General features: G+C 49.3%; 1 pseudogene; it reads left to right on the top strand.

The window, feature by feature from the left end:
* The first annotated feature begins 1,220 nt into the window (after positions 1-1,220).
* Positions 1,221-21,716, top strand: LOC136569492 (serine/threonine-protein kinase PAK 3-like; annotated as a pseudogene).
* Positions 21,717-23,534: the final 1,818 nt, after the last annotated feature.

The following is a 23,534-nucleotide window of genomic DNA, read 5'->3' as shown; positions in this document are numbered from 1 at the left end:
GGAAGGGAGCAGAAGGGTTGCAGTAGGCAATTTGTGTTTTCTTCATTAATATCTGAAGGAAGGATGCAATGTGTCTTCACTCATCAAAAGCACTTCAGGACTCCTTGGCAAAATGCTTGTGTTTGAATCCCAGAGTAGGAAGGAGAGGCGTTGAGAAAATGTTAAGGCGTAACAAATGAGGCTTAATCTTGTGAATTCCTTGAGCTTTAGCAGGCAGTACTGAACCCTGTATTCCCCCATTGCAGTGCTTAATGTGTGCAAGTGGCTATCTTAACCTTGAGAATAAAGAGAATGGTCCTTCTAAGAAGGTAGCTGGAATTCAATTCCCTGCATTCAGGGGAAGAAAGTGTTTTTAGGATGCTCTTGACTAGTGAAGGAGAATTTGAGGAATGGAGTATTTCTAAAGCAACTGTGTCCAAGACTCTGCTATATTTGATCCATTTTTGACCAGGTTGACAAGGCAATGAAGAAAAATATCTTGTTTAATGAATGGGAACTTGACCCTTTGTCCTGGTTTAGGGCAAATTTATGAGACACCCTCCACATGAGTTCCTCTAGAAAGCACATTCAATCGGTCCCTCTCACAACCAGTTTGGGAGAAAATACCTCCTTGGAGAAAAGTGGAAAAACCTGTTTATTAAGCAATAAAACCTAAACAATATTAAACAATGAAACCTCTTGCCGCTCCAAAAGAGAGACAAACTCACAAAGTCTCCTCTGTGGGCGTTGGCTCAGCTCACTCAGTCTCTTATCAGTCCTGTGGTGCTGGAAATGCCGCGACCCAGGCCCAGCCCGGTGGGTCACAGGTGTGAGCTGCCAGTGCTCTTCTGTTATTCAGTCTGGAGAAGGTCTAAACAGGTCCAAAGAAAAGAGGAAAAACCTCCCCACAGTCTAGGGAACTTCTTTGTCTCAGCTAGCTAAAACTAACTAAAAGCAAAGGAGAGCTCTGTCTTGCCTTCTGTCTATCCGCAGACATCACAGTCCAGGAGCAGGAATGTGGAGGAGTGAGTGCAGTTTCTGCAAAGAAACTCCGTGCTTCTTCTCTCCCTCCCTTCACTCTTGGAACTTGTCTTAAAGCTGCAAAACTTATTATTCATCAAAACCAGAGCAGATGACTGGAGATACAAGCATGATATAGCCAAGCCAGGACACCCTTGAAAGAGAAACAATGTATTGGTCAATCGGTGGGCAGTCAAGCTTTGAAAGGGGAACAGTGCGCAATGGAGCCCTTGCTGGCAGGGAGTTGGTATCCTGAGCCATCATGGCCTCATCTCACACGCTGACCATGTGTGGGCTGATGCTGTAACTGGGAAAATTCCACTCCTGAGCAGGAGATAGATATAGGGCCTGGTTCTGGGGTGGAGGGGTGAGAAGGATGAGATGCACAGCGCTTTGATCCAGGGGATGTCCTGGAAGTGCACTGCCTACCTGCCCCTGGCGCCGAGCACCATGCTCCACATCCTTCTCCTGCTCAGCAGATTTTTGGGAATCCAGGGGTTGGTATGTATTATTTGCTTTGCTGGCCTGGTTGTGTCTTAGGTTCTTTTGTGCATGGGTCTCCTCCTGAACCTGTGACAGTGACCACCAGGGACCTACAGGACACTCCTACTCTGATGTCAATAAATTCTGAGAAGTGATTGATATGTGTCAGATAAATTGGGGTAATGTTTAGCCTGTGAGTTTCCACAACTTATTGAATATGTCTTAATTCCATGGATACAAAGTAGTAGGTGCGATTACTGGGTGTGCATATGTCAGAGAAGTGATTCCCTATGCACTGAGTACTAAAATACAGTAATGCCTCCTTTCTAACCCTGAGCTGGCAGCAGGGATCGGGCCCTGCTTGGTAACTTTCATTTTGGCAACTTCTGTCAGCAGGTAAGAAAGATCAAAATGAAACATTTTCCAGCTGTTTTCCTCTGGTTGACCTTTTTGGGAGCCAAGGCTGGCCTGGGTATATGCAGAGCAGTGCAGCCCCAGAAACCCCTTGGTTTCCCCACAAGTTGTCATGCCTTGTTCCCAGGTGCGCCCAGCTGTGGCAGGAGAAGGAGCCCGCAGTGCAGGGGGCACTGTGCCCTGCCCAGCCGGGGCTCTCCGGCACAGAGCAGCAGCAGCAGCAGCAGCACTGTTCAACCCGCTCCTGCCTTGGCTTCCCCTGGGACACAGAAGCCTCTGGAAATCAGCACCGCCAGTCGCGTTCCCAGCCTGGAGCAGCTCCTGCGGGCAGGCAGATGCTGCCAGTTGGACTGCTTCCAAAGGGGAATAAAGGCAGAGATGTACATGCACCGGAGCCCTGGGCATGTCCAATAAATGTGCAGATAGGTGGGGAGATTTTTTAGGAATGATTTCAGCTGTTATGCTAACAGTGGCTTCTCTCCTGGTTCTGTGCAATGCTGTGGGCCATTTTCCTGGTCTGGTTTCCTTTGCTTGGGTCCCATCTGAGTGCTTATTTGGGGTCCAGAGTGTAGGTGCTTTGTGCACTCTTGGAGTTACTCTTGGATCCCTTGAACAACAGGCTTTGGCCCATGAGGGGAATTTGTGCTGCTTTGTGACAGAGGAGAACTTTGCAGGCTATTTTGTGTTTGCTGTAGGGGAGGTTGGTTATTGCTTGGCATAATTCACAGACAAACGTAGAACGTTTCCTTTGTGATGTCAGGGCATGGTTTCCACGTCGTCGTGGTGACATCAGAAGGTTGCCTTGGTGCAAGGAAGGCCTGAGTGTCAGAGCAGCCGTAGGTCTTGCTGAGAGCAGGCGCATCCTCCTGGTTAAGGCATTTGTCAGGGGGTAGCTGTGCACTGACAAGAGCCTTTTTTTTTCTACTGTGTGAGCACTGCCTGCACACTTGTAGAGCAGCGCCACAGGGATGGAGGAACTCAGGGCTGCAATTTTCGCTGCTTACATGGTTTATTATTCCGGCTATTATCTGACTCAGCTGGCAAGTAAGTAGAGGTTTTCCCTGGTGTAACTTAACCTGGCTTTTGTATGTCTTCCTGCTCTTTCTTAGTGACTGAGTTTCTGATTTTGAAACAGAAAGAACATTAGAATGCCACTGGTTTGGTAAACATCCTTTCAAGTAGTTCAGCTAAAAAGTGGGTGTCAGTAGCCACAGGGGCAGCATTTGCAAGGGAACCTGCAGGGCTTCCGTTCCCTCCATGGGAGAGTCTGTGGCAGCAGAGTCTGTCATTTCCTCAGTTTACTGGGATAGCAAGACACCTTTGAAAATGTAGACCGGGAGACCTTCTTGGAAAAAAACTCTGCAGTTGTTCCCAGAATTCAGGGAAAGCTTCTTTCTTTCTAAATTTTCTCCTGAAAGGATTTGACTGCCTAACTTGATCTTTTACTGAGTGCTAAAACAGCGATTCACTTTGCAAGGAAGTGCAATCTCCAAAGCAGTAAATGTCTGCTCCAGAACCCTGGAGCTGCTGCTGTGCTGTTTCACAATAGAACTGCCAAAGCTCAGGGGGATTTTGGGGAAGCTTTTCTGGGCAACTGTTTCCAGCAAGAGAATTAATGAGAATTAATGCATGCAACTGATTTTTAAAAAAATGTACTGGAGAGAGAGGATAAAAATGCTGCTTGATGTGTTTGGTAGAACAGGAGCACTGAGTGTTAAAAAACAATTTGCATTTTCTTGATCATGTTTTTATTCATTTACTGGCAAAACAGGCCAAAGAGTAGGCGCAAGCAAGAATATTGTCCTGATCTCTTGCTGGCTGTGTGAATGAAATGTGTCTTTTGGAGGGATTTTGTGAAATGGGAAATCATCTCTGTTTGGGTTGACTTGTTCTGTGGGATTCAGTAGCCCAAGCAGTTTTCTCACAGCATCTTGTTCGTTTTCCCTTCCCCACTACAGGTCACCTCAGGCGTGTATTCAGCGGTGCTGATCATGAGGTGAGTGAGAAAGAAACATTTCATGTTCCGGGTGATGAAGAATCGAAGAGCAAGTGGTGAGCTTGGCCAGTAGCAGTAGAGTGTAGAAGCCCAGCTACGAAGGCCAGAAAAAAATCCATTTGATGACTGCATCATCAAAAAAAGAGCATCACTGCCTGATTCCTCCTTTTCCATTTCAAAACTTTCAAGAACTAGAAGCATTGTTTTACAAAAAGAATATTTCTACCTGATAATTGGCAGGGTGGAATATATAAATAAGAGCAATATGCAATGCATTCAATTGGCATCCCATTGCTGTCAAAGTACCTCATTTCTCCTAAAAAGATGTGTTGGTAAATTTGAAAAGAAATGAGGTTCTGAATGATCGGTGACAGCCTGTGCCTCATGCTTCTCTCTTGCCACAGCTGACAGAACCAACAGCCGTCTCTCCCCTGGCTCCCGCTGCTCCTGGACAAGAAGCCAAAGAGGAGCAAATTGAGATGGATGAGCGCCAGCCTCCGTCAGTGCTCACACCAGAGCCTGGATATCCTGAGCCCGTAAGTGCAAGCTGTGGGTGGGGCTGTCTTTAGTGCAAGGCCGAGGTGCAAGTTTCAGAGCAGCCAGCGCTTCCTGTTGCTGGCTGAGGATGCTGAGTGCTGGAGTCCTGCCAGGAGCTTGGGATTTCCTGCAGGCAGCGTCAGTAGAACTTGGCCTTTGACCTGTGGTGTTGAGGCCCCAAAGGGCTGGTGCCTCTGGGAGAGCATCTGGCTGCTTGGCTCAGGGGAGCTCTATCCCTGGGCTTCTGCAGCACTGTGGCCGGGGGCACAGGTGGTAGTGCTTGAAGTCATGGGGCTTTGTTTGTTTTTTTTTTCTTTTGGAATGGTGTGTTTGGCTTGTGAGTCTGGTCTGCAGTTTTCTTGAGTAATTCTTCAGTTCTAGAAAGCCTTTTGGGCCAGGTGACTTTTGGCTTTTGATAAGCTTCAAGGAGATGGTTGTGTTGTCTATGAAGCTGTGGGGGGCCATTCTTTTCCCGTGAGGCCAAAGAATGAAAGTGAGTAGTTATGAAGCCTCCTGGTGTGGCAGGAAATCAGAAGGGGCAAATTTCTGTTGATGCATTTAGTGATGAAGCCTGCTGCTTTGGCAAATGCCTTGGAGCCAGAGTGGGGGTGAAGCTGCCAGTCCTTGACAGTTGTCTTGTGTTTCTCAGAACATGAAGGCCATCTCGAAATGGTGGATGCTGTATTTGAAGTCAAATGGGCAACTCTGTGCCTGGGGAGCTGCACGGGTCAAAAGGACCCAGGAGTGCCGTAGATGATCAGCTGAAGAAGAGCCATCCTGGGACCAGGTGGCCAAGAAGGCCCAGGGCATGGTGGCCTGTGTCAGCAGCAGTGGGGCAGCAGGAGCAGGGCAGTGAGCGTGGCCCTGTGCTGGGCAGCGCTGCGGCCACCGCTGCAGTGCTGGGTGCACTTGTGGGCCCCTGGGAAGCAGAAAGCCCTTGAGGGGCTGCAGCGTGTGCAGAGAAGGACAGGGGAGCTGGGCAAGGGGGTGCAGCACAAGGCCATTGAGGAGGTGCTGAGGGAGCTGTAGTCTCCACAATGGGGGGCTCACGAGGGACCTTCAGGCAGACTTCCATCACCCCCTACATGACAGTGCTTAGCACAAGGGCCATTTCCCTACTAAACACACCCTCACTGCATCCAGGGGCTTTAGCCACTGGAGTGGGTGCCACTTCCATATTGTGCCTTGTTAGATTGTTGGCTTGTTGGTTTGCTAGGAGAGGTTTGCCCTGATCCTGTTCTCCTTTCCTAGCAAGCAAAGGTGCTTCTGCATAACATTTCCTACCCTTTTGCAGCCCTGGATGAGATTGTGTTTCAGTTTGAGTTTCCCACGTCTTCAGCTGCAGTAGCCAAGGCCTTGCTGTCGCTTTCCGGCTTTTCCATTTCAGAACTTTCAGGAACTAAAAGGAACTCTGCTTTACAGAGACAACGTTGCTTCTTGATAGCAGCCAGGGAGGAATATCAACCTTATATCCATCTAGAGTTCTCTTGAATTGGCCCATTTTAATTTGATGGCTGTGTCTTAGAACCCTTTTGTCGCTATGAAATGTTCTGATTTCTCCTTAAAAGGTGCAGTGCTAGATCTGAAAAGAAATGAGGTTCTAAACAGTTTCTTCTTCATGGTTCTCTCTTGCCACAGCTGAAAGAACCAACAGCCGTCTCTCCCCTGGCTCCCACTGCAACTGGAGAAGAAGCCAAAGAGGAGCAAATTGAGATGGATGAGGCCAGCCTCCATCAGTGCTCACACCAGAGCCTGGATATCCTGAGCCCGTAAGTGCAAGTTGTGGGTGGTGCTGTCTTTAGTGCAAGGCCGAGGTGCAAGTTTCAGAGCAGCCAGCGCTTCCTGTTGCTGGCTGAGGATGCTGAGTGCTGGAGTCCTGCCAGGAGCTCGGGATTTCCTGCAGGCAGCGTCAGTAGAACTTGGCCTTTGACCTGTGGTGTTGAGGCCCCAAAGGGCTGGTGCCTCTGGGAGAGCATCTGGCTGCTTGGCTCAGGGGAGCTCTATCCCTGGGCTTCTGCAGCACTGTGGCCGGGGGCACAGGTGGTAGTGCTTGAAGTCATGGGGCTTTGTTTGTTTTTTTTTTCTTTTGGAATGGTGTGTTTGGCTTGTGAGTCTGGTCTGCAGTTTTCTTGAGTAATTCTTCAGTTCTAGAAAGCCTTTTGGGCCAGGTGACTTTTGGCTTTTGATAAGCTTCAAGGAGATGGTTGTGTTGTCTATGAAGCTGTGGGGGGCCATTCTTTTCCCGTGAGGCCAAAGAATGAAAGTGAGTAGTTATGAAGCCTCCTGGTGTGGCAGGAAATCAGAAGGGGCAAATTTCTGTTGATGCATTTAGTGATGAAGCCTGCTGCTTTGGCAAATGCCTTGGAGCCAGAGTGGGGGTGAAGCTGCCAGTCCTTGACAGTTGTCTTGTGTTTCTCAGAACATGAAGGCCATCTCGAAATGGTGGATGCTGTATTTGAAGTCAAATGGGCAACTCTGTGCCTGGGGAGCTGCACGGGTCAAAAGGACCCAGGAGTGCCGTAGATGATCAGCTGAAGAAGAGCCATCCTGGGACCAGGTGGCCAAGAAGGCCCAGGGCATGGTGGCCTGTGTCAGCAGCAGTGGGGCAGCAGGAGCAGGGCAGTGAGCGTGGCCCTGTGCTGGGCAGCGCTGCGGCCACCGCTGCAGTGCTGGGTGCACTTGTGGGCCCCTGGGAAGCAGAAAGCCCTTGAGGGGCTGCAGCGTGTGCAGAGAAGGACAGGGGAGCTGGGCAAGGGGGTGCAGCACAAGGCCATTGAGGAGGTGCTGAGGGAGCTGTAGTCTCCACAATGGGGGGCTCACGAGGGACCTTCAGGCAGACTTCCATCACCCCCTACATGACAGTGCTTAGCACAAGGGCCATTTCCCTACTAAACACACCCTCACTGCATCCAGGGGCTTTAGCCACTGGAGTGGGTGCCACTTCCATATTGTGCCTTGTTAGATTGTTGGCTTGTTGGTTTGCTAGGAGAGGTTTGCCCTGATCCTGTTCTCCTTTCCTAGCAAGCAAAGGTGCTTCTGCATAACATTTCCTACCCTTTTGCAGCCCTGGATGAGATTGTGTTTCAGTTTGAGTTTCCCACGTCTTCAGCTGCAGTAGCCAAGGCCTTGCTGTCGCTTTCCGGCTTTTCCATTTCAGAACTTTCAGGAACTAAAAGGAACTCTGCTTTACAGAGACAACGTTGCTTCTTGATAGCAGCCAGGGAGGAATATCAACCTTATATCCATCTAGAGTTCTCTTGAATTGGCCCATTTTAATTTGATGGCTGTGTCTTAGAACCCTTTTGTCGCTATGAAATGTTCTGATTTCTCCTTAAAAGGTGCAGTGCTAGATCTGAAAAGAAATGAGGTTCTAAACAGTTTCTTCTTCATGGTTCTCTCTTGCCACAGCTGAAAGAACCAACAGCCGTCTCTCCCCTGGCTCCCACTGCAACTGGAGAAGAAGCCAAAGAGGAGCAAATTGAGATGGATGAGGCCAGCCTCCATCAGTGCTCACACCAGAGCCTGGATATCCTGAGCCCGTAAGTGCAAGTTGTGGGTGGTGCTGTCTTTAGTGCAAGGCCGAGGTGCAAGTTTCAGAGCAGCCAGCGCTTCCTGTTGCTGGCTGAGGATGCTGAGTGCTGGAGTCCTGCCAGGAGCTCGGGATTTCCTGCAGGCAGCGTCAGTAGAACTTGGCCTTTGACCTGTGGTGTTGAGGCCCCAAAGGGCTGGTGCCTCTGGGAGAGCATCTGGCTGCTTGGCTCAGGGGAGCTCTATCCCTGGGCTTCTGCAGCACTGTGGCTGGGGGCACAGGTGGTAGTGCTTGAAGTCATGGGGCATTGTTTGTTTGTTTTCTTCTTTTGGAGTGGTGTGTTTGGCTTGTGAGACTGGTCTGCAGTTTTCTTGAGTAATTCTTCAGTTCTAGAAAGTCTTTTGGGCCAGGTGACTTTTGGCTTTTGATAAGCTTCAAGGAGATGGTTGTGTTGTCTATGAAGCTGTGGGGGGCCATTCTTTTCCCGTGAGGCCAAAGAATGAAAGTGGGTATTTATGAAGCCTCCTGGTGTGGCAGGAAATCAGAAGGTGCAAATTTCTGTTGATGCATTTAGTGATGAAGCGTGCTGCTTTGGCAAATGCCTTGGAGCCAGAGTGGGGGTGAAGCTGCCAGTCCTTGACAGCTGTCTTGTGTTTCTCAGAACATGAAGGCCATCTAGAAATGGTGGATGCTGTATTTGAAGTCAAATGGGCAACTCTGTGCCTGGGGAGCTGCACGGGTCAAAAGGACCCAGGAGTGCCGTAGATGATCAGCTGAAGAAGAGCCATCCTGGGACCAGGTGGCCAAGAAGGCCCAGGGCATGGTGGCCTGTGTCAGCAGCAGTGGGGCAGCAGGAGCAGGGCAGTGAGCGTGGCCCTGTGCTGGGCAGCGCTGCGGCCACCGCTGCAGTGCTGGGTGCACTTGTGGGCCCCTGGGAAGCAGAAAGTCATGGAGGGGCTGCAGCGTGTGCACAGAAGGACAGGGGAGCTGGGCAAGGGGGTGCAGCACAAGGCCAGTGAGGAGGTGCTGGGGGAACTTTAGCCTGGACAACGGGAGGCTCTTGAGGGACCTTCAGGCAGACTTCCATCAATCCCTGTGTGACAGTGCTCAGCACATGGGCCAGTTCTCTACTAAAGATGCCCTAACTACATCCAAGTGCTTTAGCCACTGGAGTGGGAGGCACTTTCATATTGTGCCTGGTTGGCTTGTTGGTTTGCTATGAGGGAATTACTCTGTTCATTTTCTCTTTTTCCAGCAAGCAATGATGCCTCTGCACAGGGTTTCCTCCCCTTTTGCCACAGTAGATGAGATTGCGATCTAGTTTGAGTTTTCCGCGTCTGCAGCTGCAGTAGCAAAGGAGTTTGTGTCTCCTTCCTACTTTTCCAATTCAGAGCTTTCAATACTTAAAATTCTGTTTTACAGAGACAACGTTGCTTTATGATAGCAGCCAGGGAGGAATATAAACCTTATCTCCGTCTAGTGTTCTTTTTAAGTGGCATATTTTAATTTGGTCAGTGGGACTTAGAATCCCTATGTGGCTATGAACTGTTATGAATTCTCCTTAGAAGATGCAGTGGAAGATCTGAAAAGAAATGAGGTTCTGAATGATTGGTGACAGCCTGTCCCTCATGCTTCTCTCTTGCCATAGCTGACAGAACCAACAGCCATCTCTCCCCTGGCTCCCGCTGCTCCTGGAGAAGAAGCCAAAGAGGAGCAAATTGAGATGGATGAGCGCCAGCCTCCATCAGTGCTCACACCAGAGCCTGGATATCCTGAGCCTGTAAGTGCGAGCTGTGGGTGGTGCTGTCTTTAGTGCAAGGCCGAGGTGCAAGTTTCAGAGCAGCCAGCGCTTCCTGTTGCTGGCTGAGGATGCTGAGTGCTGGAGTCCTGCCAGGAGCTCGGGATTTCCTGCAGGCAGCGTCAGTAGAACTTGGCCTTTGACCTGTGGTGTTGAGGCCCCAAAGGGCTGGTGCCTCTGGGAGAGCATCTGGCTGCTTGGCTCAGGGAAGCTCTATCCCTGGGCTTCTGCAGCACTGTGGTCGAGGGCACACGTGGTAGTGCTTGAGGTCACGGTGTTTTGTTTTTTTGTTTTCTTGTTTTGGCAAGGTTTGTTTGGCTTGTGAAACTGGTCTGCAGTTTTCTCGAGTAATTCTTCAGTTCTAGAAAGTCTTTTGGGTCAAGCTTTCTCTTGGCTTTTGGTAAGGTGGACGGTGATGATTGTGTTGGTTTTCCTGCATCCTTCCTGCCCTTTTCCAGCACCATGAGAAATTGTGCTTGAATTTTAGTGTACACGTTGGCAGTTGAAGATGCAATATATTTGCATGAGAACACATAGTTTGGGGCATGCATCTTGGTGCAGAAGGAACTTTTCTTTTGCCAGGCTTGTTAATTCCACCTTGCACTTCCCATTCAGGTTAACAGTACCTCTGTCTTTTTGCTACCCAAGGAATCCGTTTTTGTTGTGTTTGGGATTTGGTCAGGAAATCAATGCCCTTGCATTCCAGCTGGTGCTCAGAGATCAGAGGAGCTAGGAGGGGCTGGGATGTATTTCTGATTGCACCTCCTTATGCACCATGTGTGTGGTCGAATCGAAGAGAAGAACGTGCCCGAGCACAGATGCACAAAAAGTGAAGTTCCCAGTTCAATGCTCTGGGTCTGATCCCTTTCCATAAGGACCTACACACTCCAGATTCCCCAAGAGTGTGGTTTATTGAGCAACAGGAAAGCAATCTCAGGATTGCTGCTGATCAGGGCACTGCTACCGAGTGTTGATATGTGTAACAACAGAAAGGGCAATAAAGAGAGATTATAGAGGTGAGATCTATCTGTCTGTCTGTCTATTTTTCTATCTATCTATCTATCTATCTATCTATCTATCTATCTATCTATCTATCTATCTCTCTATCTCTCTATCTATCTATCTATCTATCTATCTATCTATCTATCTATCTATCTATCTATCTACGCTGTGTAACATTTGCATAATTGAATATTCCTGACTCTGGTCCAAGGCAGTTGGAGGTGCAAAGCTCACCTAAAGCATCCCTTTCAGGAGTGGATTAGAGACATGTTCCGTCAACCAATTCAGAGCAGGCCTAGATGTTTTCCCCGTTCGGATATTGTGGTTTTTCCCCTCAGAGCTGTTTTTCTCCTCCACCCTGTTCTTTCCTGAAGTCCCCCGTTAATTCTTTAATTTTCTGCCTGTCCTAGAGTGGTGAAGTATTCCATGTTTTAGGTGGTGAAGACAACATGAATTCTAGAAGTGTCTCTCACAAGGAGTGAGCTCACCCAGGAAGCCACCTGCAGAGCCAGGATGAAGCAGTGGGACAGGGCAGGGTGTCAGTCACTACTAAAAGACAAACAGGACATGGCAGAAGCAGAGGGAGGCCCTCAGCAGACCCTTGAGAAATGCCACACCTTCCCTGTCAGCTGCCTGAGAGGCTGTTGGAGCTTCAACCCCAGATGGACCCTGATTGTAGGGCCAGGGTCACTTTGGAATCTGTGCCTCCCCTCAAACAGAGAATGACCCAGCAGAGCAGCAGCACAGTGCTTTGGGAACGTGTGAGCCCAGCAGTCTTTGAGTCTTGGCCCACAAATGTTATATGGGAAGTTGAAACCCATCTTCTCTTGCTTTCTGTGCAGGTCCTTCTAGAAAAAGAGCAGGAGCAGATTGCTTCAACAGAGATGCCGTGGCAGACTCAGGGAGAGCTGTTCCCAGGCCGAGAGCAGGAAGAGCAGCTCAGGCAGCAGGTGGAAGAGCCACAGGAGAATGGCCAGGTAAGCCTGACTGGCCAGGGGACAGAGGGAAGGGCAGGAAGAGGGGCATAAAGCAGAGCTCTTGAGACCGAGGAGGCCAGGAGTCCCACAGGCACTGGAAGCACAGAGCCTTGGAATCTGCAGAGATGAGCCCTGGGACAGGAGGCTTACATTGGAAGCAGATGTGGGTAGGGAAGCAGAAAGAAGTAGCTGAACAAATGTGATTTGAGGCTGCAAGAGGAAAAAGCTGAGCCTGATGGCAGCTGCCAGTCACTTGCTCTGCATTTGTGTGTACAGAAGATCCAGGCAGAGCCACAAGCAGAGCTGCCCGAAGTTCAGAGTGACATCGTGGCAGTAAAGAGAAAGAAGAAAGAAGACTTGAGAAGCATTCATGAGGAGAATCTCCATCAGCAGAGGGGCGATCAACCAAACCAGGTAAGTGAAAGAGTGGCAGGCACTCCACTCATGAAACATCCTCTCTCTTGTTTTTTAGAGAAGATGAAGGAACAGCTGAATGCAGAGCTTCAGACAGCTCACACTAGGATGAAGGCAAGGGAGAAGAGGCTGGAGGAAGAAATGAAAATCATCAGAGAGAAACTTAATCCCCTCCCTCAGTCTCTACAAAAGCAAGTGAGTGAAAGAGGGATGCAGTCAGTGCAGTGACCAAACTGGTGGTTTCTGTCTTTCTTGCCTTTCCACTCAGAGCTGCACGGAGTGGGGTGATGCCTCGGAGTGCCGTCCTGCTGTAGTGTGTATCACAGTCACTCTGAAGGACATTTCCTGGTGTGCTGAAGTGCCTCTGCTGCCACGGGTAGTGGGACTTGTCCTTTGGCCTTTTGGCCAGCAGTCATCCAAATTGATTCCTGCTCTCCTTGTTTCTTGAGGTGTTTTTAAAGGGGAACGTGGTGACTCAGATGGAGGATTGAAACAAGCTGTCTGTATCCCTTGTCAATCTGTTCTTTGCCTTTCCTCACAGTCGATGACTCCTGGCTGACAGGGACAAGCTGGAGTCTCTGACTGCTTTGTTCTGTTTGATTTGAGGTGCAAGTGTTGGCATCTCACCGGGCAGCCTGCAAAGACTACCAGCGAATGTCTGGCAATGAAGAGCCCCAAGTTAGGAGTCAGGCACAGGTACCATCCCCACCAGAAGTGCTACAGGTTGAGCATGACCTGAAGATGGTGCAGGAAAAGAGGACACAGTGGGAGGAGGCAGAACACTTGAACAAGGAGCTGCAAGTGTGTCTGCAGCCCTTGGAGGTGGAAAGGAATCCTTGAGAGGAGGTAGAATGATCATTGTGGCAGTCATCCTTTGGAAAATCCATGAAAATGGAACATGAATCTGGTCATGAACTCAAGTAAAACTTGCCTTTGGTTTTGATCCATCCAGTTTGAGAAGTGGACATCAGAAAAAAGCCATTGAAGAGCCCTGCATGTGGTTGACAGCACCTTTCTAAGGGCCTGCATTTCAAAAAGGGATCTCAGGGTAATCTCTGCCAGCCACCTTTCTGACATCAACTCATTTCTTGTCCCAGATCTACACAAGCTCTGTCACCAAACCTGCTGCAGCAGCAGCAGCATCATCTAAAGGAGCCTTTTCTCCCCGATCTGAGAAGTGGAGCCGGGGCAGTTTGTTCACCTCCCGCGCTGACCCAGCTGCTGCTCAGCAACAGGAGATCGAGGGTGACTCCCTGGAGCTGCTGAGTACGTCTGCTCTATTTCTTGTCCGAGGGACAGTGCATTGTGTGCAGGTGTCAGCATAGCTGTACCAAATGTTTCTCCTGAGTTTGGTGTCACGGGGACATTTAGGAGCCCCACAGGAACTGCTGTAGAAAATCAATCTCTGTGCTGGCCACCTGTGCTGCAGAGCTGTCTGCCTGGTTGTTGTTGTTGTTACCCAGCTGACCACAAAGGGTTCAGAGCTCCAGACACTGGGGCTGCCTTTTGTATCTCCTGGAAGCTGGGATCTCTGCTTTAATGTCAGCATCTTGCATTTTGTTTCCCTCAGAGAGAATAGTAAACAAGGAAAATCCCAGGATGAAATACACCAAACTGGAAGATATTGGCAGCGGGTGAGTCCAACCACAGTTACTGCTACATAAGCATGGGCCAGGTGTTTTTCTGGTGGAATGTCTATCCAGCGTGAAGTCAGGCCAGCTGAAAACAGACATCTATCCCCATGTTCACACACTGGGGATAGACTGTCCCATCTCTCAGTGCTGCTCAGAATTTGTGTGTGTGCTCAGAAGGCATTGTCAGAGACACCTCCATGCTGCCGAGGTCTTGCCTGCAGCAAGGAACAGGATCTGGAAAATCTCATCTCTCAAGTGTGAGACACTTCTGTGTTAATTTCCTTAGTATTTTTGTATATTTCTAAATCATACTGCCACACTAATAAAGAGGAAAGACGCTTACCTGAAAGAGCAACCTGCTCCTTGATAGCTGTGAGATAACAGTTCTCAGGAACATTTCTTTCCAAGAGTTTGCTGAAGGAAATACTCTGTGGTCAGGATAAAAACTGAACAGTTTAGAAACTGAAACCTGAGGTGAAAGAAGCATCTCTATTTTTGAGCTAAGGCAGTAAACCCAAGCACTTCAGGAACAGGCCCAGTGTCCAAGCACTTGAGAGGAAAAAGCACCATCTGCCTTTTGGCAGAGCTCTCCTGCATCTCTGCACTCACAGCAGAGATCTCTTGTGTGGGCTGGCTTTCACTGCAAGATCTAAATGGCTTCTACTTTCTTTGCTGCTTTTTTGTTTCTAGGACTTTTGGAGATGTTTGCAGAGCACTCGACAATGCCACAGGGAGAGAGGTAAATGTCAACAGCATCTGCAGTCTCCGCTGCTCTTGAGGGGCTTTCCCCTCTGGTGTGAGCTGTGGCTGGAGCTTTGGGCAGAGCTGTGCTGAAAAGGCACAAGAAGCACAGACTGGTGCCAGCCTGCAAAATACATCTGGGACTTTGTCCTCCTCAGCTGCCGGAAGGAAGGCACGGAGGGCAGCGGTTCCTTTCAGAGAAGGACGCGCTCGCTCGCTCTCCATCGCTAAAACAAAGGTGGTGCCTTCGAGCACCTCACTGCTCTTTGGGGCTACAGCTTCAGAGTCCTGAATTCTCATTTCTGGCTGCCAGCAAATACATCTGAAAGTTCCTGGTAGTTCCTTAGCCACCTGCAGTGCTGCACTTGGGAACTGCACGTAGGGAGAGATCTGTAAGGTGCCCTAAAAGCCCTGCCCATAGGCCAAGATGTATCCACAGAGTATTAAGGCATGGATTACTTCTTCTGAATCCCATCCAAAGCAGCAGAGATTGTGGTCAGAGGTTTGTTGGTGATAGCTGAGACACCACTGTTGCCAAGTGGACAAGGCAAAATGTCAGTGGCCCCATGTGTCCTGTAACTGGCCCCCAAAGGAGCAGAGAAATGGGCTGTTGGAATGTCAGTTCCTAATTAGTGCAGTGCCTAATCACATGGAAGTTTGGCACAGCTCAGCTGGGTCATTGCAAAATCACTCGCTCCATGTGCGTTGTGGTCTTGTGCCACCAACTTCTCAAGTTACTGATTTTCAATGCCATTTTAGGTGGCCATAAAGAAAATAAATCTAAAAGGACTGAGGAAGAAGAAATTAAAAGTCAATGAACTCATGGTCATGAAAATTAATAGGAATCCCAACCTGATCAACTATTTAGACAGGTGAGTTGTTGTCAATGTTTCTTTACATATAGCAAACATGCCAGCTAAAATCCCACTTTGGTCAGTGGCAGAAAATAGAGCTGCAATTATTGGCTAATTATTATTGCTCTGCTCATCTCTAATGGATGGGAAGAAAGTGCATTTTGTCTGCATGAGTCTTCTCTGGCATACATAGTTTGAAAATTACTCAAAAACCTGGACCAGTCATATCTTACTAAATCAATAGCCTGTAAGTTCACAGCTGTTGTGGTGTGTTTTATGTTTGTTCAGTTTTCCCCCCATTGTTCTCTCAGAAGGTGCTGCCCTGTTACCAGTTTGTGTCAATCCCCAAACCCCTCCCCAGTTGTCTTGGTTACTAAATGTATCTTTCTTGTTCCCCACCCCTGGCTGCCTGCCTGTCACTCGACACCCCTGCCTCTTTTTCTAGAAAGTTCGGGCCAGGGTGTCGGGTGATTGGGTTAGGGGCCAGGGTCCCTCCCACAACAGTGTTTGATTGGTTCTCCGATTATGCCAATCCTTAGTGTATCCTTCTCTGATTTGCTATCTTTGACCCCCCCCCCCCCACCCTCTGTAAAACCCGGGGTTTTCTTGCCTCGGGGCTCTCAGCTCGTTCTCTACGTTTTCCCTACCGATAAAACCACCCTCCCTGAAGAGACTGAGAGTCGCCTCTTCATTTCATCCTGCGACTTCGGAGCTCACTACTGCGGCCACTCGTCCGTAAGCCTGTCATCGCTAGGCATCGGGCCCTGACTTCGTGTTGGGGAAGTGCCTTACTGGCTGGAGGTTGGCTGGACACTTATCTAGCCTGGGCATTTTACATTCCACCGGCCACCGCTCCACACAGCCACCACTTTTTTCTGTGGCTTGATTCTTTTCAAGTGTCTTTTTATGTCCAGATAAACTAACATAAATGTCCCCTTTTCCATTGCTTTGCATGCCAGGAAGACTAGGTGCTTATTTCCAGAAACACACAGTGTGATAGGTTTTTTATCTGTTACTAAACTCCATTTTTTATTTGCTGGCCATTTAAGACATCTCTTTTTTCACAGCTGTGCCTTTCTTCTTGAGACTGCACAGATTGCAAACAATGCATAGCTGAGAGGGAATGTCTATTCCTTTGATTCTGTCCTAGTCACAGAGGAACCTGGAAACAAGAAACCCAGAAGTAAAAAATCAAGGTACCCATGCACGTTCATCTCCACACGCTTGTTTCCTTCTTTCAGCTACCTTCTGGGCGAGGAACTCTGGCTAGTTATAGAGTACATGGATGGAGGCACTCTGAGCGACGTCATCAGCAAGACCTGCCTGTCTGAAGACCAGATGGCAGCCATCAGCCGGGAGGTCAGCAATGCCATCTGTGTTTCCAAGGGCTTGGGCAGGATTGTCTGGGGAGCAGGGGCTCAGAACAGGAGAGGTTTCATGTGCCAAGCTTTGTTTCTGTGTTGCTGCTATGCTATGGGCAAGTAAAAGCATCCCAAGTGAAAGGCCTGCCAGTGCCCCTGCACTCACTGTACTCAGTGCCAGTACTCTTATCTCCTGCTGTTGTATTCTCACTCTGCCTCATGTATTTATTTGTATTTGCTGTTCTCCATTTTGCCTCTCTAAACATTGCCTGGAGCCTGTCTTCACTGCGTTCCTTGCCTGTGAAAGCAGAGGTGCTGGTGGCAGGATTTAAAACAAAGAAAAAAGAGAGACTCATTTCTCACAGTCCTCAGCTGAAAAGGATAGTAGTGCAGCCAAAATGCTCTTTGCTTCAGGAAGGTGACTGATGTGATACTTCCAAGTCTGTGCTGAGGCCAGCAATAAAACCTTTGTCATGCAGCCTCCCACCCAAAAGTGATCCACTTCACACCAAAGGGAGGGACTTTTTCTTTCTTGGCAAGACCCTCATTTGTCTTCTGCATGGAGATAGCATGTCCACTGCAGCAGCAGTCATTCTGGCTGGTTTGCAGGGGGCAGTCTACAAGAGCAGGTGCTGTTGCTCTTTTAAAAGCTGACACGCCTTTCCTCAGAAAGGTCCCGCTCTGCAAGTGTTGGAGCAGCAAGCTCTTCCTCTCGGTGGCACTGTGTTCTGCCATTACTCCCCATTCCCCTGGGGAAAGAGAATCTTTTAGAGTCTTTGTTTCCTTTCTTGTGTGATGAAGTCACATCACTTATTTTTGCCCTCCTCTTTCTGTTTTCTCTCTCAGTGCCTGCGAGGACTGGATTTTCTCCACTCAAACCATGTGATCTACCGAGATGTGAAGAGCTGCAACATCCTTCTCAGAACCAATGGTTCTGTCAAGCTGGGTCAGTATATTCTTGGTCAGGTGCAGTGTGCCAGGGATGTGGGGTGTAGGCTGCTTTGAGTGACTGCCAGCTCCCCAGAAATGGTGCTGGTGGCAGCGCAGGGACCCCTACTGTAAGCTGAGGGCACAGTTGCAATGCGAACAGAGGTATGAGAGGGAACTACAAGAAGTCAAGACTGCCTTTGGTCTGTGTGTGTCCCTTACAGAGGGAGGGAGCTACAATCTAAAGTTTCAGGGGACTAAAGTCCACTGCTGTGAGCAGCGTTAAAAAACCTGGGTTTTTTTGGATGTGGCCAATTCCGTACTACCTTGGCTAAAGCCCCATGGAAACTGAGTGTGGACAGTTCTCCGGGAGATTCAAGAGCACATTCTTAGACTGAGAGTGGGGAATTCTTTTGCTTGGTTTCCTAACTGGAGCTGGCTTTCATGTTTGTTGTTTTCTCCACAGCTGACTTTGGCCTCTTTGTTCAGCTCACCCCTGAGCAGAGCAGACGGAGCTCCGTGGCCGGCACTTCTGGGTGGCTGGCGCCTGAAGTGGTGACAGGTCAACCATATGGCCCCAAAGTGGACATATGGTCTTTTGGAATCGTGGGCATCGAAATGGTGGAACGAGAAGTTCCTTGCAGGAATGCAACTCCTGTTTCGGTAAGGAGCAAATACTCACTGATCCCACTGTCTTTCTCATCTGTCCCATGTTCTGTGTGCCATTGGACAAAATCCCGTTGCCATCTGCTGGCACCACTTCCACCAAGGTCCCCTTCTAAAAATGTCCCTGCATCACATCAACATCCGCTGTAGATTTGGTTGCATCAGAAAGGGAAGTGGCAGTTCAGAAACCTAACCAGTTCCGAAAGTTGCCATTTTGGCCTCCAGCCAGGCCTGACATTGCTTTTTGAACCCTGTTGGAGCTCTGGCTCTGAAGGACAAGAATTTTTCAGTGGAACAGTTGGATGTGTGATAAATATCCTTCAAAATGGAGGTTGAGTCTTCCCAGTTTCAGTTTTCTAGAAAAAGAAAAAGCAAAAAAGAAACAACCAGCAAAGCAATGCCCAAGCAGTTCTGCTTGCTTTTTTGCTTTTGAACCACAGCACATCAATTTTCCTCCATACTATAGCATCTTTTCCAAATCCTGTGGGTCTTTGAAACTTTCAGGCTTTCAAGTCATCTGTACATTGTTCAGTCATGTGTGTGGGAGGCCTGGATAAGTTCAGGATGTGTTTTTCTCCGACTGCAGTTAGAATTGTACACCAAACCCTTGGCTATTTCTTGGTACTTTAACAAGTTGATGAGCTTGCAGCCAGGTGCCTGGGCTGGGATCCAACGTGGGCAGTTGACACCGGTGCTGTGTTTCTTTACCACAGGAGCAGGGCCATCCCTGGCCTGCACAGTTCTAATGACAGGGAGGACACCAGCTCCCCACCATGTCCAGTGGCTGAGCACAGCTGCAGAGGGACAGGATAAAACCCCCTTTGTGACCTCTGGTGGTGTGGGAAAAGGAAAGAAAGCTGTCCTAATTATTTATACTCAAGTGGAATGTGTTTGTTGTTTTAGGCTTGGAAATTTTCCTTTGGGTTGAAGAAGATAATAACAAAGTCTCTTTGGTCACTATCTATTTCAGTGCCACCAGCACAGAGCTGTTAGTATTGTGATGGGCACTTTTATGGAGACCAGGCCACAGCCTGGGGTCATGGAAATCCTGCCAAACCTCCCATTTCTTACCCGACACTTTCTGCGATTGAGTATCCAAATGAGCAGAGGGTGACCATAGGCATGGCACTTCTTCTGATTTGACCATGAAAAGGTTTCCTTTTGCCACATAAAGAAGCAAAAACGTGCAGCTGAGAGACAGAGCTACAAATGGCTCCTGTGCACCCAAGCAGGCATTTTCATCTCAATATATTTGTGCGTGCATCTTAATGTGTCTGTGTTGAATATGAGATCCCAAATGTTTGCTTTCCTTTCCTGAGGACTAGCTGGTGGATTTCCTTTCTTTCCTTCCACTTACCACTGGAAGAGTTTTCTAGAAGAGGAAAAGAAGCTCAATGAGATTTGTTTTATGGCAGTTGTGCTTCAGGGACCAATAAGCACTGCAGAGATGCCTTTCATGTACTAATCCTTGGAAACTGTAGAGTTAGTATAGCAGTCCCTCTTCCAAAAAGCCTCTCAAGCTGGTGTGAATCCTTAGGGAAGGGAACGTACTTTGCTGATGTAGCTCCTACTAGCTAGGTCAGTCAATGAAATCAGCTGCCAAGGCCAGATCTGCTGAATGTTGGAAAAGCTGTGGCTGCATCGGGATTTGGGTTTTTGGTTGGTAAGGGAAAGTCATCTCTGGGTCTCTGCCAGGGCAGAAACTGCCACTGCAGAATGGAGCTTAACCAATGGGATGCGGGAGAGCAGTTACAGATGGGAAAGAAGCAGGTAGAGCCTGGTGTCTCCTTTTTATCCAGGCTCAACTCCTGACAGCCAGGGGAGAGAGACCACGGCTGCGGCAGCCACACCGATTCTCGTCTTGCCTGTGTGACTTCCTGAGCTGCTGCCTGCAGACAGATGTGACGTGTTGCTGGTCTGCCAGGGAGCTCCTGAAGGTAAAATGTGAAGGGGCTGCAGGTGAAACAGGCTCTGAGGGATGGGCTCCTTCTCCACTCAAGTCCAAGGCATCAGATGAGCCCCCCCTCTGCTCTTGCTGCTCTTCAAATGAAAATGGTGAGGAATCCTAGACTGGGCTGGGCTGCCAGGGACCTGTAAAGGTCCTCTGGTGCAAGTGTCCTGCAATGATCAGGGACATCTTTAAAGAGATCAGGTTGCTCAGAGCCCTTTGCCACTTGACCTGTGACAGGGCACCTACAAGCTCATGGGACAGCCTGTGACAGTATTGCACTATGCTCTGAGTAAAAAAGTTCTTCCTTAGACCTACTCTGACTTGATCCCCATTTTGATTAAAAATATTCATCACATTCTATTGTAACTGGACCTGTTAAAAAAGGTGTCCCCACTTTCTTCAAAGCCACTCTGAAGTCTTGGGAAGTGGCAATAAAGTCTCCCTGGGGCCTGTTCTTCACAAAACTGAATAACTCCACCTCCCTCCGTATTTCCTGAGAGGAGAGCTGCTCTGTTTTCTGTTTCTGTCGCCCTCTTTTGTAATTTGGTGGGGTCTTGAGTTTTATCTAATGGCAAAAGAATTGAAGTAGAGCAATGCAGGCTACAGAGACATGAAATGGTGGTGGTGGAACCCAAGGAAGCCAGTCCCAGCTGAGCAGTCAGAGATTTGCCTGTGGGCTGGAGGGGCTGTGGGGGGCTCACTGTGAGCCTCTGAGGGGCCCTGCTTTGTGCCCCCCAGCCCACCCTTAGAGGTTTCTGCCACACAAACAGGGACAGCTGGGAGGGACTTGTCCCAGCCCCATTTGCTGCCTGGCACGCCCAAGCAGACGGGAACTGTGCCAGGGTTACTGCCAGGTTGTGTGGCAGAGAGGGAGCTGCAGGGCCCAGTGCCACTGGGCTGGCCCTGCTGGGAAGGAAGGTGCCATCCAGCACACGAGGGGCAGGGCATGGAAAGGCAGACACTGCTTTCTGTCCCTGTGGAAATTTGCACAGTGCCTGTCTTACAAAGGCAGGGACCTATGTGAGCCATTGGAGTTTCCTGCAAGGAAGAAAGGCCAGGGACAGAAAGCACCATTTCTAGAGCACTGGCAGGGCAAAAATCCCAGCAGGATGAAGACATCACAATAAATGGATGAGTGGGATTCTGAGCCAGGTTTGCCTGCGATGGCAAGGTCATGATATGATGATTGGGGAGCAGATTGTCCCATTGCTCCTCTTTCTGGGTCTTTTTAGGACCCAGAGGAATCCTGATTGACTCTCTGAAGCACTAAGCTTGGAAAGTCATGGTTCAATGTTCTTTGTTGTTTTGTTTTTTTTTTTTCCGGTGGACAGCATCCATTTGTAACTTCAGCCAAGCCAGCGTCCAGCCTGGCCCCACTCATCAACTCAATCAAGATGAAGAAGAAGAAGGAGGAGTGGAGAAGAAGAATGTAATAATGAAGATGTTTTCGCCATAACCAACTTAGAGTAGGATTGTAGAGTAGGACTCTAGAGTAGGATTGTTGAGTAGTTTTGCTCGATAGAGTAGGTTTATAGTATAGTATAGGTTATATATATAGTATAGTAGTTATATATATAGTATAGTATAGTATAGGTTTATAGAGTAGGATTATTATTAAATAAAGTTTCTCAAACATCAACTCATTTGGAAGATTCCCCTCCTTCGGACCCCCTTCAGAGAGCTCGGCATTTTCTTCTGAATTACCAGTTGTTTTTTACTGGTGCTAACTCACACTTATGGCTTCTTTGGTATGGTTTGTAAGTGGAGAAGGTTCTTCTTCATTCATCCTCTCCAGACCACACTGCCTTTGGAATATGACCCACTGTCTGGTTTTGGCACAGCTGTGATATTTCTAGTTGAGGCAGAAAAGGTAATGGCATTTGCAGGAAAAACCAAAGGAGGGGAGAGGCAGCCAAGACACACTGTGTGGATTCAGGCCTTCAGTCATGACTCAAGAGCATTTGAGTTCCTGCCACTTGGATTTGTATCCCTAAGTGCAATCTCCTTGGCAGAAGAGCCAAAGAGATTGCCTTGCTCAAGTGAGAAAGCAGAAAGATCAGAGAGGGTGCTCGGCAAGGTCTCCTGTGGTGCAGAGCTGTCAGCGCCTGTGAGGTGAGAGCGGGCCCGGCCTTGGCCGGGCTGGAGCCCCAGCAGAGCCCCAGCAGAGGCGGGAGCAGGCTGAGCCCCGGCAGAGGCAGGCTGGAAGGAGGCCCTTGGAGCTGCGAGAGGCAGCAGCCGGGCCCTGGGTGCCTGTTCCTGGGAGCGGGCGAGTCCTGCGCTCTCAGAGCCCAGGTGGCAGCTGGCTGCTCCCGAGGAGAAGCGCAGCCGTGCTGGGCACAGCCCGGCCTGGAGGCATTGGCCGTCTGGAGTGTGCCCGGGAGCAGAGAAAGGCCAAGGGCAGCCGAGGGCCACTGGGCTGGCTGAGGATTCCTCCTCTTCTGCCGGCTGCCCTGCAACTCCTGGCCAAGGTCAGCAGTGTGTGCAGCACTCTGGGCACCGGGGCAGGGAGCCGGGCTGCTCGGCAGGCTGGAGCACAGGGCAGCCTCCTTCAGGCATGGCACTTCTGCCAGGGGAAGCGAGGCCAGCGTGAGGCAGGGACAGCTTGGCAGGGCACATCTGCAGGAGCCAGCGCCTCACGCAGCTCTGGCAGGAAGCGCCTGCAATCCTGCAGTTCTGCACTGGGCCAGAGCAAAGGTGTGAGATGCAGAGTGTTTGGCAGAAATATTCAGGCCCACCAGGCCAGCCTGCTTTGTGTTCTCTGGCACAAAGCAAGCGCTGTGCAATGCAGCTCTGAGCTGCTGGGAGAGAGGGAGTCGGGGATGTACCTGAGGGTTTTTCTTGAGTAGTGAACTGATTAGGAAGGGAGCAGAAGGGTTGCAGTAGGCAATTTGTGTTTTCTTCATTAATTTCTGAATGACGGATGCAATGTGTCTTCACTCATCAAAAGCACTTGCAGGACTCCTTGGCAAAATGCTTGTGTATGAATCCCAGAGTAGGAAGGAGAGGCGCTGGGAAAATGCTAAGGCGTAACAAATGAGGCTTAATCTTGTGAATTCCTTGAGCTTTAGCAGGCAGTACTGAACCCTGTATTCCCCCATTGCAGTGCTTAATGTGTGCAAGTGGCTATCTTAACCTTGAGAATAAAGAGAATGGTCCTTCTAAGAAGGTAGCTGGAATGCATTCAAGGGAAGAAAGTGTTTTTAGGATGCTCTTGACTAGTGAAGGAGAATTTGAGGAATGGAGTATTTCTA

The sequence above is a fragment of the Molothrus aeneus genome (assembly GCF_037042795.1).
Source record: "Molothrus aeneus isolate 106 chromosome Z unlocalized genomic scaffold, BPBGC_Maene_1.0 scaffold_33, whole genome shotgun sequence".
Lineage (NCBI taxonomy): Eukaryota > Metazoa > Chordata > Aves > Passeriformes > Icteridae > Molothrus > Molothrus aeneus.
Note: the sequence above shows the minus strand (reverse complement) of the source record. Positions and strands in the feature narration are given on the sequence as shown.